The sequence below is a fragment of the Apium graveolens genome, chromosome 2 (assembly GCF_009905375.1).
Source record: "Apium graveolens cultivar Ventura chromosome 2, ASM990537v1, whole genome shotgun sequence".
Classification (NCBI taxonomy): domain Eukaryota; kingdom Viridiplantae; phylum Streptophyta; class Magnoliopsida; order Apiales; family Apiaceae; genus Apium; species Apium graveolens.
The window spans coordinates 99,143,686-99,156,324 of NC_133648.1; the positions used below are offsets into that span (position 1 = coordinate 99,143,686).

A 12,639-nucleotide genomic window follows, 5' to 3' on the forward strand; every position below is an offset into this window, starting at 1 on the left:
GAAGCTTCTAGGATCCTTAAGCTTCAAAGGCAATTTCTGTTGCAGGACTGCACTGCATTCCTCCGTAAGAGCAATGGTCTCTAAATCATCGAGCTTCACTTTCCGAGAGAGAATACCTTTCATAAACTTTGCATAGCTAGGCATCTATTAAGAGCTTCAGCGAAAGGTATGTTGATGTGAAGTTTCTTGAACACCTCCAGAAACTTAGCCAATTGCTTATCCAACTTCTGCTTCTGCAACCTCTTAGGAAAAGGAGGTGGAGGATAGACCTGTTTCTTCCCTCTATTACCCTCAAGAAAAGTGTGTTCCATGGTTTTCTTCCTTAATTCCACCTCGACATCCTTCTTCACCACTTTTTCAGCTACAATCTCATTTTTTGGAATTGGCAAGGGTGCAGACGCACCTGCATTCTGGACAGAGTTTTCATACTCCCCGTCTTGCTGAATTTGGGAGCTTGCGACCTTTCCAGATCTCAATCGTTAACTTCCCTCTTGCCTGTATTGGCTTTTATATCACTAGAAAGTGTTCCTGGTAGTTGATTCAATAAGGCATTAGCAATTTGCCCTATTTGGTCCTCCAGAGTCTTGATAGAAACAACCTGGCTATTACATATAAGAGCCTGGTTTTTGCACATAAGCCTCAACTCCTCCAATTCAGATTTTTCATTCGAATATTGACTTGCACCTCCATGAGTTTGCTGTTACATTCCCATTTACCGAAACTGTTGCCTTGGTGCAAATTGTTGGTGAAAACTAGGAGGATTGAATTGCTTGTTCCCAAACTGCTGGAACGGCTGTTGCATCGCATTCTGTTTGTTGCTCCAGCTGAAGTTAGGATAATTCCAATTGTCAGGATGATAAGTGTCTGGAACTGGTTACTGCGATCTCTGAAAGTTGCTCACAAACTGAGCTGATTCACTAGATATAGCGCATTGCTCCATCGCATGCGAACCTGCACACACCTCACAAACACTGTTTATCTGATTAACACCATAGTTAGCCAGAGAATCGATCTTCATAGACAACACCTTTAGTTGAGCAGTGATAGCCGTAGCTGTATCCACTTCAAGAGCTCTTGCTAACTTTCCATGTGGCAATCTTTTGGTTGGATACTGATATTCATTAGCAGCCAACAGATCAATTAGACCATATACTTCCTCATAGCTCTTTGTCCGTAATGCTCCACCTGATGCTACATTAAGCATGGGTCTAGACTATGCTCCCAAACCATTATAAAAACAATTGATAATCATCCAATCAGGCATGCCATGATGAGGACACTTCCTAAGCATCTCCTTGTAACGCTCCCAAGCTTCACATAGAGATTCTCCCGATTGTTGCGCAAATTGAGTAAGAGCATTCCTCATTACAGCTGTCTTCGCCATAGGGAAGAATTTAGTAAGAAATATCTGAGCGAGATCCTCCCAAGTAGTGATAGAACCAGCTGGTAGAGAGTGTAACCAGCTCTTAGCCTTGTCCCTCAGAGAGAATGGGAACAGTCTCAATTTCTCCACATCCTCAGACACACCATTGAACCTGAAGGTGTCACAGATCTCTATGAAATCCTTGATGTGCGTATTGGGATCTTCCATTGGAGCACCCCCAAACTGAACTGAGTTCTGCACCATCTGAATTATGTCAGGCTTGATCTTGAAGGTATTAGCTGCGATTATTGGCCTGACAATGCTAGATTGAATGTCATTGATCTTGGGTTGAGAAAAATCCATCAACGCTTTCGTTGGTGCTGCTGGATCTCCCATTGTAATGAGTACCTAAAACACAAATAAGTAAACCGTGAAAGTAAAAGAATCCGAGTCAGTGAAATTTAACGACCACTGCTGTCAAGCACATAAACTAAAATTAACACCGAGTCCCCGGCAGCAGCGCCAAAAACTTGTTCGAACGAAAACACGCGCTAATATTCACGCAAGTATACGCGTTCGCAAGTAATATAGAATTCTTTCTAGTTCGTTCCCACAGAGACTGGTTTAGGTTAACTTCAATTTATGCACTTATGTAACAATGGTATGGTTATCATTCAATGCTAAGACAAATAACAAGTTGAGATTGTTTATAAATACGATATTAACCAACATGCAAATAACTAAGAGATTAAAATGTTGAATTAATTATATGAGATAAATATAGGATTCTAACTTCATTAAATACTTTATTCAAAGTCATTGCTCTAAACCTTATCATGCAATGGCAATGACAACTAATCAGATAACACGAAACTAGTAAACGCCAACTTTCGTTGCACAAATACCCTACTACCAGATTGAAAGAGATGTGTCCTAAGTCCAATCATGTATGATGATTTAGGAATAACTTTTATGTAATCTGTTTTGATTTCATTAATATTAATAAAAGACTTGTTTTGGTTTTATTGCGGGCTTTATCTATTTAAGTGTTTAAATAAGATATACCATAGTTTAGAGTAAAGCTTTTTATGGATTATGATGAGATCATAATAATGAGACCTAAAAGATGATAACTCTAAACTTAAATATTTCTTGGTCATAGGATTACTAACTGGTAATTAGTAATCCGCAAAGATCGGTACATACTATGCTTGCTTCATTATGAAGGATGTCTGTTCTCATAGACATTTGTGTGGTGACACTATAGCTAGTATGTAGGTGCTTATTATAGAATAAGTTCATTGAACATGACTCACACAGCTGAACAACTGATGGAGTTCACTCATGTGTCAGCAGTTGTTCACATAGTGATAGTTGTACAAGTATCCTTAGACTTGAGATTATCATAGTCATCTTGTGTACACTGAACTATGCTTTGGTTTAGTTCTTAGTCTCCAGGGACAATTATAAGGGCTCTGCTGGGTATAGGAATTTGTACACGAAGATAGTGTATGATCAATAAAGGATCTACCCCTTCCAGTAAAGGAAGAGAATGTTCAATGCTGATCCACTTATGCTAGTTCAGGAATCTCTGGCCAGAGTGAATGAAATTAGAAAGGAGTTTCTAATTTACATTAAATAGAACTTAGCATAGTGAATGGGAAAGCAAATGATTAAATAAGATAGGCTTGACACAAGTTCCATGCCTTGTATTTAATCGTGACATTGCAGGGTAGAAGGAATTAATTCTACAGTAACTATTCACTGAATAGGTTCTTGATATTCTAAGTAGTGAATTAGTATTTTCCGGATAGTCGCGATATGCTGAGAAGTATCCCTCACGATGTAGAATAAATATGATTAATTTATTAATTAATCATATTTAATGAATTAGAGAATTTATATAAATAATGATAAAATAGTTTTATTATTATTTATTTCTACTACCGGCTTAATATTAGACCTACAGGGTCACACCATAAAAGAGAATGATTTAATGGTGGATGAATTAATTAATAATGGCTGGTAATTATTTATTTGTGAAATAAATAATTAATTAGCAGATTTAATAATTGATTAAATGAGATTTAATTAATTATAAATTAATTAAGAAAAGTTCTTAATATTATTAATTAAGAATTTAATTTTGGAAATTAAATCAAGTGAGAGAATTATTTTTCTAAAGTGTTTAGAAAAGGGATTAATGATTAAAAGGTATTTTAATTATTAGTTAATTGGTTAGTAAGAATAATCAATTAAAGGGTTAATAATAATAATATTTTATAGAAAATTTTCAACTGAAAATTTTGCCTATAAATATACTATTATAAACCCTATTTGCCTTAACCCCAAATAATTAACCCTAATTCTAAAGTAGAACAAGAGGGAGGCAACTAATTCTCTCAACCTCTTCCTCCTCCATCACATTGTACTCTTGGTGGATACTGGTGGAGTGCTTCACACTTGAGGAGCAGCTGCTAGGGATTTCCGTTCATCGTTCTTGGATCACTATTAAAGACCTCCATTTTTCTATTAACGTAAAGCTTCTTAAGGTAAACATACTGAACTACGAATTAAATATTATTTTTCGCATGGATCCTGCGGAGGGTTTCGTTTTTTTTAAGATTTAAATTTACGTTTTCGTTGCGTTTATGTGCTAAAAATCATTAAATGGCATCAGAGCTACTTGCAAAAGTTTTTAATTTGTTTATATATTTAACTATTTTCGATATATGAGCATGTACGTGATTCGCCATGATTTGATGTTGATATTATATGCTTATATATGTATGGTTTTGAATATATGATATTTATGTGAGTTGTATAATCAAAAGATGATTATGTAATCTGTATATATACTGATATATACATGATTTATGTTTGTTCTAATTATGAGAATCATATTAGATACAGATTCTGAATTGGCTGCTGCAGATTTGCTGAAATCTGGGTCTGGTGTCTGATTTACGCAAACTAATACCATATTCCATAGGTAAACGAGCGTCTGAAAAAAACTGATAGCCAAAGCTATCAACAACTTGTCTTTAAGGCGTTTGATGTCGTTTACTGCCCGTAAACAGTGATTCTTGTTTTTCTGATTTGATTCTGATTTTTCAGATTTTTGTCATTTTTTTTTATGATTACATCATGGATAATATGATATGTTAAGATCAGATTATGTGTTTTAACATGCTTTTATGTGTTTTATGAGCATGGTGGATGGTTATGGCCTTTCGACCTTAGTGTAATGATTTTGGTTTTGGTTTTAAATACGACTTGCATGTCGTCAATCTTTGTAATCATAAATCTCGAATGTAACTCGAGTTATTCTTGTAAGTTCATTAGATTAGTTTTACTTTCAATCTATGTAATGTAATTGAAGACTCAAGAAGGCTATCCAATGGAGGTGATACAAAGAAGAAGACGAGGCATGCAAGAAGTCTAAACAAAGAAGAAGACTTATGTAATAAGCAGTTGTATTTATTTCCATCACCATATTAGATTGACCTTGATCTTTATCATGAGCTTGATAAAGATCACATAGGATGGGGCCATAACCAAACACATTTACTTTATTGCACTTTACATTTACTTGTTTATTTAATTTTATATATGAGATATATGTCTATGTTTACCATGCGATGATAGATTTAGGTGGACTTAAATCAATATAAGGCGTGCTCTAGAAAATCTAGAATATGAATCGTTTCTTGCCTTAACAATAATATTATGAATACAATCATGAGATTCTTGTGTTTATGAAACACGTAATTAAATATGAATTTTCAATATTGAGAGAAAGGATGATTCTGTCAAAAGCAGATTTCTATCTGTAAGAAAAGGGTATTAAGTGACGCCTCTTGACAATGCTCCCCCCGATCTGGGAATCATCTGATTATCGATTATTAATTTGAAATATTTAATTTAAAAGGAATAATCTCTTTATAATATGATTATGATTGTAACAATATAATCCCTCTAAAATTAAATAATATCAAGTAGTAATTGGCCAATGACACAACGGGCTTGTGTCGGTCATAGCCTTCCAATATGGTAGAAAGTGGTTCTTATTTTTAAATTATTGTCGTTTCGTACTACAGCCGAGGGCTTTGATTTCGAAATAAGAAATACTTGTCTATTACATAGAGATGTGTACATTGAATTAGAATCTAAAGGTCATTACGTGCTACAGCCGTGGGTCGTTGGAGACTGATTTAACTGTACGAAATGTTGGGTTAGACTTGACTTAGAATATTGAGTTTGTCATGCTACAGCCGTGACTCAATTATTCAAGAGGCTAAATTTTTATTAGGGAATAACATAAGATGTAATTGACAAGAGTTGTCTGCCTATTGAACATCACATGACGTTTCGTGCTACAATCGAGGTTGTGTGATGGAATGTAGGATACCTATTCCCACTAGCTGTGGCGCCCTCCAAACCCGGGTCAGAAGTTTGGGGTCCACACACACACCTTAATTATAACCTGCTTATAACAATAATAAAGATAATAATAATATATGCAGTGACCCTACTTACCAACGACCACGGACCGCAACAGGTTAAAGTATGCACACAAGCCAAACACACTAATATATTACAAACCGTTCAAATCCCAACTATTTCAAACTCAAACTGAGTATTAAAAATTATTACAAACTTTTACTAACTTAAATTATCCCAAAAGAAGCCTACTAGCTCAGCTTTTTCAACCTGAACCCCTAGCTCTCGCGCTGGACTGGGGATCCTTGCTACCAACTGGTTCATTTTTAACTGGAAAGAATATAAATAACATCGCACAAATGAGCTAACTAGCTCAGCAAGTCACAATGACAAAACTGAGAATAATGATCATCAGGTGAATATGATTATGATATCAAGTGAACATTGGATTATGATTTAGAATTGGATATTATACTTTTAATTTAAAAACCAAGGTTAGGCTGTTGATCAGTCACGCACTAACCCCGAGCAAGGCACACAGCATTGCTCTAACTACTGGATCCAAGGCACACATTGGCCTAACTTGACCATTATATGGTCTGACCACGAATCTGGTCCACAATTTTATAAAAACAATCCAATTCTAACATAATAACAGAATATGCAATAATAAACAATAACCGAGATCATTAATAACAATAAATGTTTAACAATGAAAGGGTTTCAATCCTTGTAAGGATCAATAAGGAAATTTAAAAGCTTGGATGCTGGGTAATAAAAGAATTGGATAACAAAGGAATCAACATTCCAGGGTTTCAAAGATTTAGGCTTTCAAAGCATAGGATACAAGGATTGAATGTACAAGTAATTCAGTTCAGTGTTTGGGATTTTGTTTGCATGTATTTGTGGAGTAGTATCGTATACTTGAGGTTCGTGTTTGGGTATACAATAATCAATGGTCTAAAAAGAATAAGGTTCATGGCTCAAGAACAATAACTGGAATCAGGGTTTAGGTTTCAGTGCTTCAAAGCACTTGCAATATCAACAAGACTATCACGTATTACAATATTTCGAGAAAGTTCGGAATACTTGCCTGATATTAGCTTACTACACTGCACTCGCTTCCAATCACAAGCGTCTTACTCCTTAACTATCTGTTTCCCTTTCCTATGTCTTGCCTCTTCTGCTCACATATTATAAGCATCTATCAATAATTTGCTCATGGAATTCTATTCAACACATACTTCTATCTACCCTTCGTTTTACCCAAATCCGATTAACGGATTGAAAGTTATGCAATAATCAAGTAAACACAGAATATATAGACCGATAGTCAATTAACAAGTCACATATAGCATATAATACATCACGTAATCAATGATATATCATTTATAAAGAAGTCTCGGGTCATAAATAGGCTTTCTGGTATTTAAAATGATTTTTAAAACATTTTTCGGAATTAAAACGGGTCGTTGGATCAATTTTGGGTTAATAAACAGGGTTCGGTTGGCCAATTCTGGCTCCGAAATAATTTTAGAATAATTATCGAGCCTTGGAAATAATTTAGAATAATATTTTAAAGCTCGAAACTATTTTTCAGAATTTTTAAATCATTTTTAAATAATTAAATCTAATTAAATAATTAATTAAAATCAATTAATAATTAATTAAATCAATTAATCAATTAATTTTCGAATTAATTGACCAATTAATCAATTAAAAATTAACTAAAATTAATTAAATAATTAATTTAGATTTATTTGTGAATTAAAAATAATTTTCAGAATTAAAATAATAATTTTTAGAATTTTCAGAAATTAAAAATGAATTTTTATAATAAAAATAAATAGGAAATGTGATTTTTAAACATTTTTAAAACAGAAATCCAATTTTTGCAAAGTCTGGAAACTACAGGGACCAAACTGCATCATTTTCAAAACTATAGGTACTAAACTGTAATTTTTCAGGGGGTCGCTGGAAAACAGTCGGGGATGGTCGGAGAACACGTTCCCGGCGTCCTCACCCCACCAACACCTCCAGATCACATCTACAGGTTACCAGGAACACAACCATGCAATCAAAACAACCTAACAATCCCTGAGTTGGCCGGAATTTGGCCGTGAAATTTTCCAGTTTCCGGCGAACATCGGAAAACTTCAAAACACAACTCCCTTCTCTACAGACCTCGTTGGTTCATGAAACTTATACGACTAGATTGCAAATTTCACAGAGAACAACCCACTATAACACAACATCAATCTATCACAGAATAAGAAACCCCCAAATTTGAATTAAGAACATTCATACGGGTTATAAACCCTAATTTTAAAATTCGAAAATCAAACTCAAATTTGAACATGTTATTGAACTCCAAATCAGACGTATGACATATGAAACTCATCAGGAAAACAAGCTCTACAACATGCAATCATCAAATCATACAAACAATCATCCGAACAAAAATTCATATTTTTAATAAAATAATTTCGAAAATAAATAAATTTTTAGAATAATAACCTTGATTTCTGCAGGTGTATGGATTACAAAATCTGGTAGAGCTCTTCAAGACCTTCAGATTGGTTACTCGAGCTTTCCAAACCGAATTCAATAACACCTCCAAATGCTTGTTTGATTCTTAGAACAATTTTAGGAAATTAGGGTTTTTCTCTGAAAATTATATAATTATCCGTCTACAATTGATTTTGATACGAAATAAAATACGGTAAAAGGCTATTTATAATTACGGAAAATTAGTATCCCGTTGGATCATTCCGGATATAAAACGGTACGTTTATTTGTAAAAACTGATCCAAACGGTATCGGTTTTCGGGATAATTATCCAAATCAGTACAATTTGTACTGCGGTCTTGGTCTCAGCGCCTGGTTACACGTATTACGAAGTGATAATTGTGATAGTTTAATAAAAAGCTCCCATTTATCGAAAATACGGGTTTTATTGATTTACCGAAACGAATATTGTATCGAAAATGTTGCGCCGGGACCCGCGCAGGACAAACCGTACGCCGGATCGATAAAGTCGAAACATGGAAAATGCTCGGAATATTACAATTAGGTTAGGAAGGAGTTCTCGAAAGAGTTTCGGGTTCCAAAAACGTAACAACGGTTGACGTCGGTTGGTTCCCGTTTTTATAAAATAGATTTTAATTACCCGGAAAAAGATTTTAGAAATTTTAGATGATTCTTATAAATCCATAAACCAACATAAAAATAATTAGGAAGATATGACAATTATCTATATTTTATTTTGGACATATTAAAATTAAAATACTCAATTAATATTATTTTTGAATAACCAAGTACAGATAACACTTTAACAATTAACTCACAGAATAGATACTGAACACACATAATAATTATATAATAGCAAAAATAATTACACGATATATCCCGGATATTACATCCTTCCCCCCTTAAAAGGATTCTGTCCTCAGAATCTCCTAAGAAAACAAATGAGGGTACTTTTCTCTCATATCACTTTCTAACTCCCAGGTTGACTCTTCAACCTTTGGGTTTCTCCATAATACTCTTACTAACTTTACCACTTTATTTCTCAATACTTTTTCTCTCTCTTCTAGAACTTCTACCGGGCTCTCTATATATGACAAATCTGTTTGAAGCTCTATTGGCTCATATTCTATTACATGCCTGGAGTCTGGATTATATTTCTTAAGCATTGATATGTGAAAAACATTGTGAATGTGCTCCATGTGCGGAGGTAACACCAATTCGTAAGCTACTTTGCCAATACGCTTTAGGATTTCAAAAGGTCCGACATATCTTGGGTTTAGCTTCCCTTTCTTCCCAAACCTCGTTAGTCCTTTCCACGGTGATACTTTCAATAATACCAAGCTTCCTTCTTCAAATTCCATGTCTTTTCTTGACTGGTCTGCATATTTCCTTTAACGATCTTGTGCGGCTATTAATCTTTTATGGATAATTTCAACAACTTCCTTTATCTGCTGTACCAATTCGGGTCCGAGTATTTGCCGTTCTCCTACTTCGTCCCAATATACTGGAGATCTACATTTGCGTCCATAAAGGGCTTCATAAGGTGGCATCCCAATGCTGGCGTGATAACTGTTGTTATAAGCAAACTCTACCAGGGGTAAATGCTCATCCCAACTTCCTTTAAAATCAATAGCACAAACACGTAGCATGTCCTCAATTGTCTGGATCGTTTTTCACTTTGGCCATCCGTTTGGGGGTGATAGGCCGTACTCATATTCAATCTTGTTCCCAAACATTCTTGAAAACTCTTCCAGAATCTTGAATTAAACCTTGGATCTCTATCAGATACGATAGACACTGGAACTCCATGACGAACTACGATCTCTTTCAAGTACATATGAACTAACTTGTCGAGCGAAAATCTTTCATTTATAGGCAGAAAATGAGCTGACTTGGTAAGTCTATCTACTATAACCCAAATGGCATCATGATTAGTCCTTGTCCTTGGTAATCCAACTATGAAATCCATGGTAATATGTTCCCACTTCCATTCTGGAATCTCCAATGGCTGTAGCAATCCGCTTGGTCTCTGATGCTCTGCTTTAACTCTCTGACATGTATAGCATTTACTAACCCATTCCGCAATTTCCCTCTTCATATCTGGCCACCAATAATTCTTCTTTAAATCTCTGTACATTTTGGTACTCCCTGGATGGATGGAATATCTTGAACTATGTGCCTCTTGTAAAATTTCATTTTTCAGCTCCGTTACTGGTGGAATCCAAATTCTTGAAGAAAACCTAAGAATACCTTGATCATCTTGTTGCGTGCATAATTCCTCACCTACCAAACTATTTATATCTTGATCCATTACCTCTTTCTGGCATTTCTTTATTTTCTCCAATATCTCCGGTTGGAAAATCATACTGTACACTTTTGCTTCCTCAGGCTTGGAAATTCTAATCTCCAATTCCAATTTTTGAAATTCTTTATATATCTCTTCAGGTACGGATAACACATTTAACCTTTCCTTCCGACTTAACGCATCTGCTATGACGTTCGCCTTACTGGGATGATAATTAATCGATCAATCATAATTCTTGATCAATTCTAACAATCTCCTTTGTCTCATATTAAGTTCCTTCTGGGTAAATATATATTTTAAACTTTTGTGATCTGTGAAAATCTCACATGTTTCTCCATACAAATAATGTCTCCAAATCTTCAAAGCGAAAACTATAGCTGCTAACTCCAAATCATGAGTAGGGTACTTCTGTTCGTGTGGTTTCAATTGCCTTGACGCATACGCAATCACCTTGTCGTGCTGCATAAGAACACATCTTAATCCTTTGTAAGAAGCATCGCTATAAATTACGAAATTCCCTTGATCGTCTGGAAGTGACAAAACAAGTGCCGTGATTAATCTCCGCTTCAATTCCTAAAAACTTTCTTCGCACTTGTCATTCCATATAAACTTTTCATTCTTTCGTGTAAGCTTTGTCAATGGTGTTGCAATTCTTGAGAAATTCTGAATGAATCGTTGATAATATCCTGCCAATCCCAAGAAACTTCTTACCTCAGTGGGTGTTCTCGGTCTTTCCCAATTCGTAATTGCCTCGATCTTTGCCGGGTCCACTTTGATCCCTTCATTACTGACTATATGTCCTAAGAACTGAATTTCCTGTAGCCAAAACTCACACTTCGACAATTTAGCATATAACTTCTTTTTCCTTAAAATCTCCAAAGCTGTCCTTAAATGTTCCACATGATCCTCCTCCGTCTTTGAATAGATTAAAATATCGTCTATAAATACTATAACGAACTTGTCCAAATATTCCTTGAAAATTCTATTCATCAGGTCCATAAACGCTGCTGGGGCGTTGGTCAATCCAAAAGACATTACTAGAAATTCATAATGCCCATACCTTGTTCTGAAAGCTGTCTTTGGTATATCTTCTGGTTTGATCTTCAGTTGATGATATCCCGATATTAAATCGATTTTGGAGAAATACTTGGCTCCCTTCAATTGGTCAAACAAATCATCAATTCTGGGTAACGGATACTTATTCTTGATTGTCAACTTGTTGAGCTCCCTATAGTCGATGCACAGTCTCATGCTTCCATCCTTCTTCTTGACAAATAATACCGGTGCACCCCACGGGGATACGCTGGGTCTGATTACTCCTTTCTCTAACAGCTCTTGTAATTGCTTTGCTAACTCTTTCATCTCAACAGGCGCCATTCTATACGGGGCCTTGGATACTGGTTCGGTTCCAGGTGCTAAATCGATTGCAAATTCAATTTCTCTATCTGGAGGAAGTCCTGGTAATTCGTCGGGAAACATGTCTGGAAATTCCTTCACAACTGGAATATCTTCAAGTTTTGCTGGCTCCTGACTTTTGTCGATCACATATGCTACGAAATGCTCACATCCTTGTTGTAGTAACTTCTTGGCTTGAATCATCATTAAGAACTTCTTTACCTGCTTCTGTCCCTTGAACGTTACTATTCTTTCGTCTGGCGTTTTCACCATCACTTTCTTATTTCGACAATCTATCTGAGCATCATGCTTAGATAACCAATCCATCCCTAATATAACGTCAAATTCTCCTAACTTAAACGGTATCAAATCTACACGAAACTTACTACCAGAAATCTCAATCTCACAATTCCCACAAACTTGGTTAACAGTTACACGTTCTTGATTTGCTAATTCCCCAGTCATTATTCATTTAAATACCCAACTGGACAATTTAACTTACTAACAAAATCTTGTGAAACAAACGATCGAGTTGCTCCCGAATCTATTAACACTTTGGCACATAAAGAATTTACATTAAGCGTACCTGCCATGACATCCGTAT

The 12,639-nt window shown here is 35.3% G+C and overlaps 1 non-coding gene across 1 annotated transcript; it reads left to right on the forward strand.

Annotated features, from left to right (window-relative positions):
• The first annotated feature begins 1,262 nt into the window (after window positions 1–1,262).
• LOC141710263 (small nucleolar RNA R71) lies at window positions 1,263–1,369 on the forward strand. The gene has a single exon (XR_012570792.1). It is a non-coding gene; the product is annotated as a small nucleolar RNA R71 (small nucleolar RNA).
• The last annotated feature ends 11,270 nt before the right edge of the window (window positions 1,370–12,639 follow it).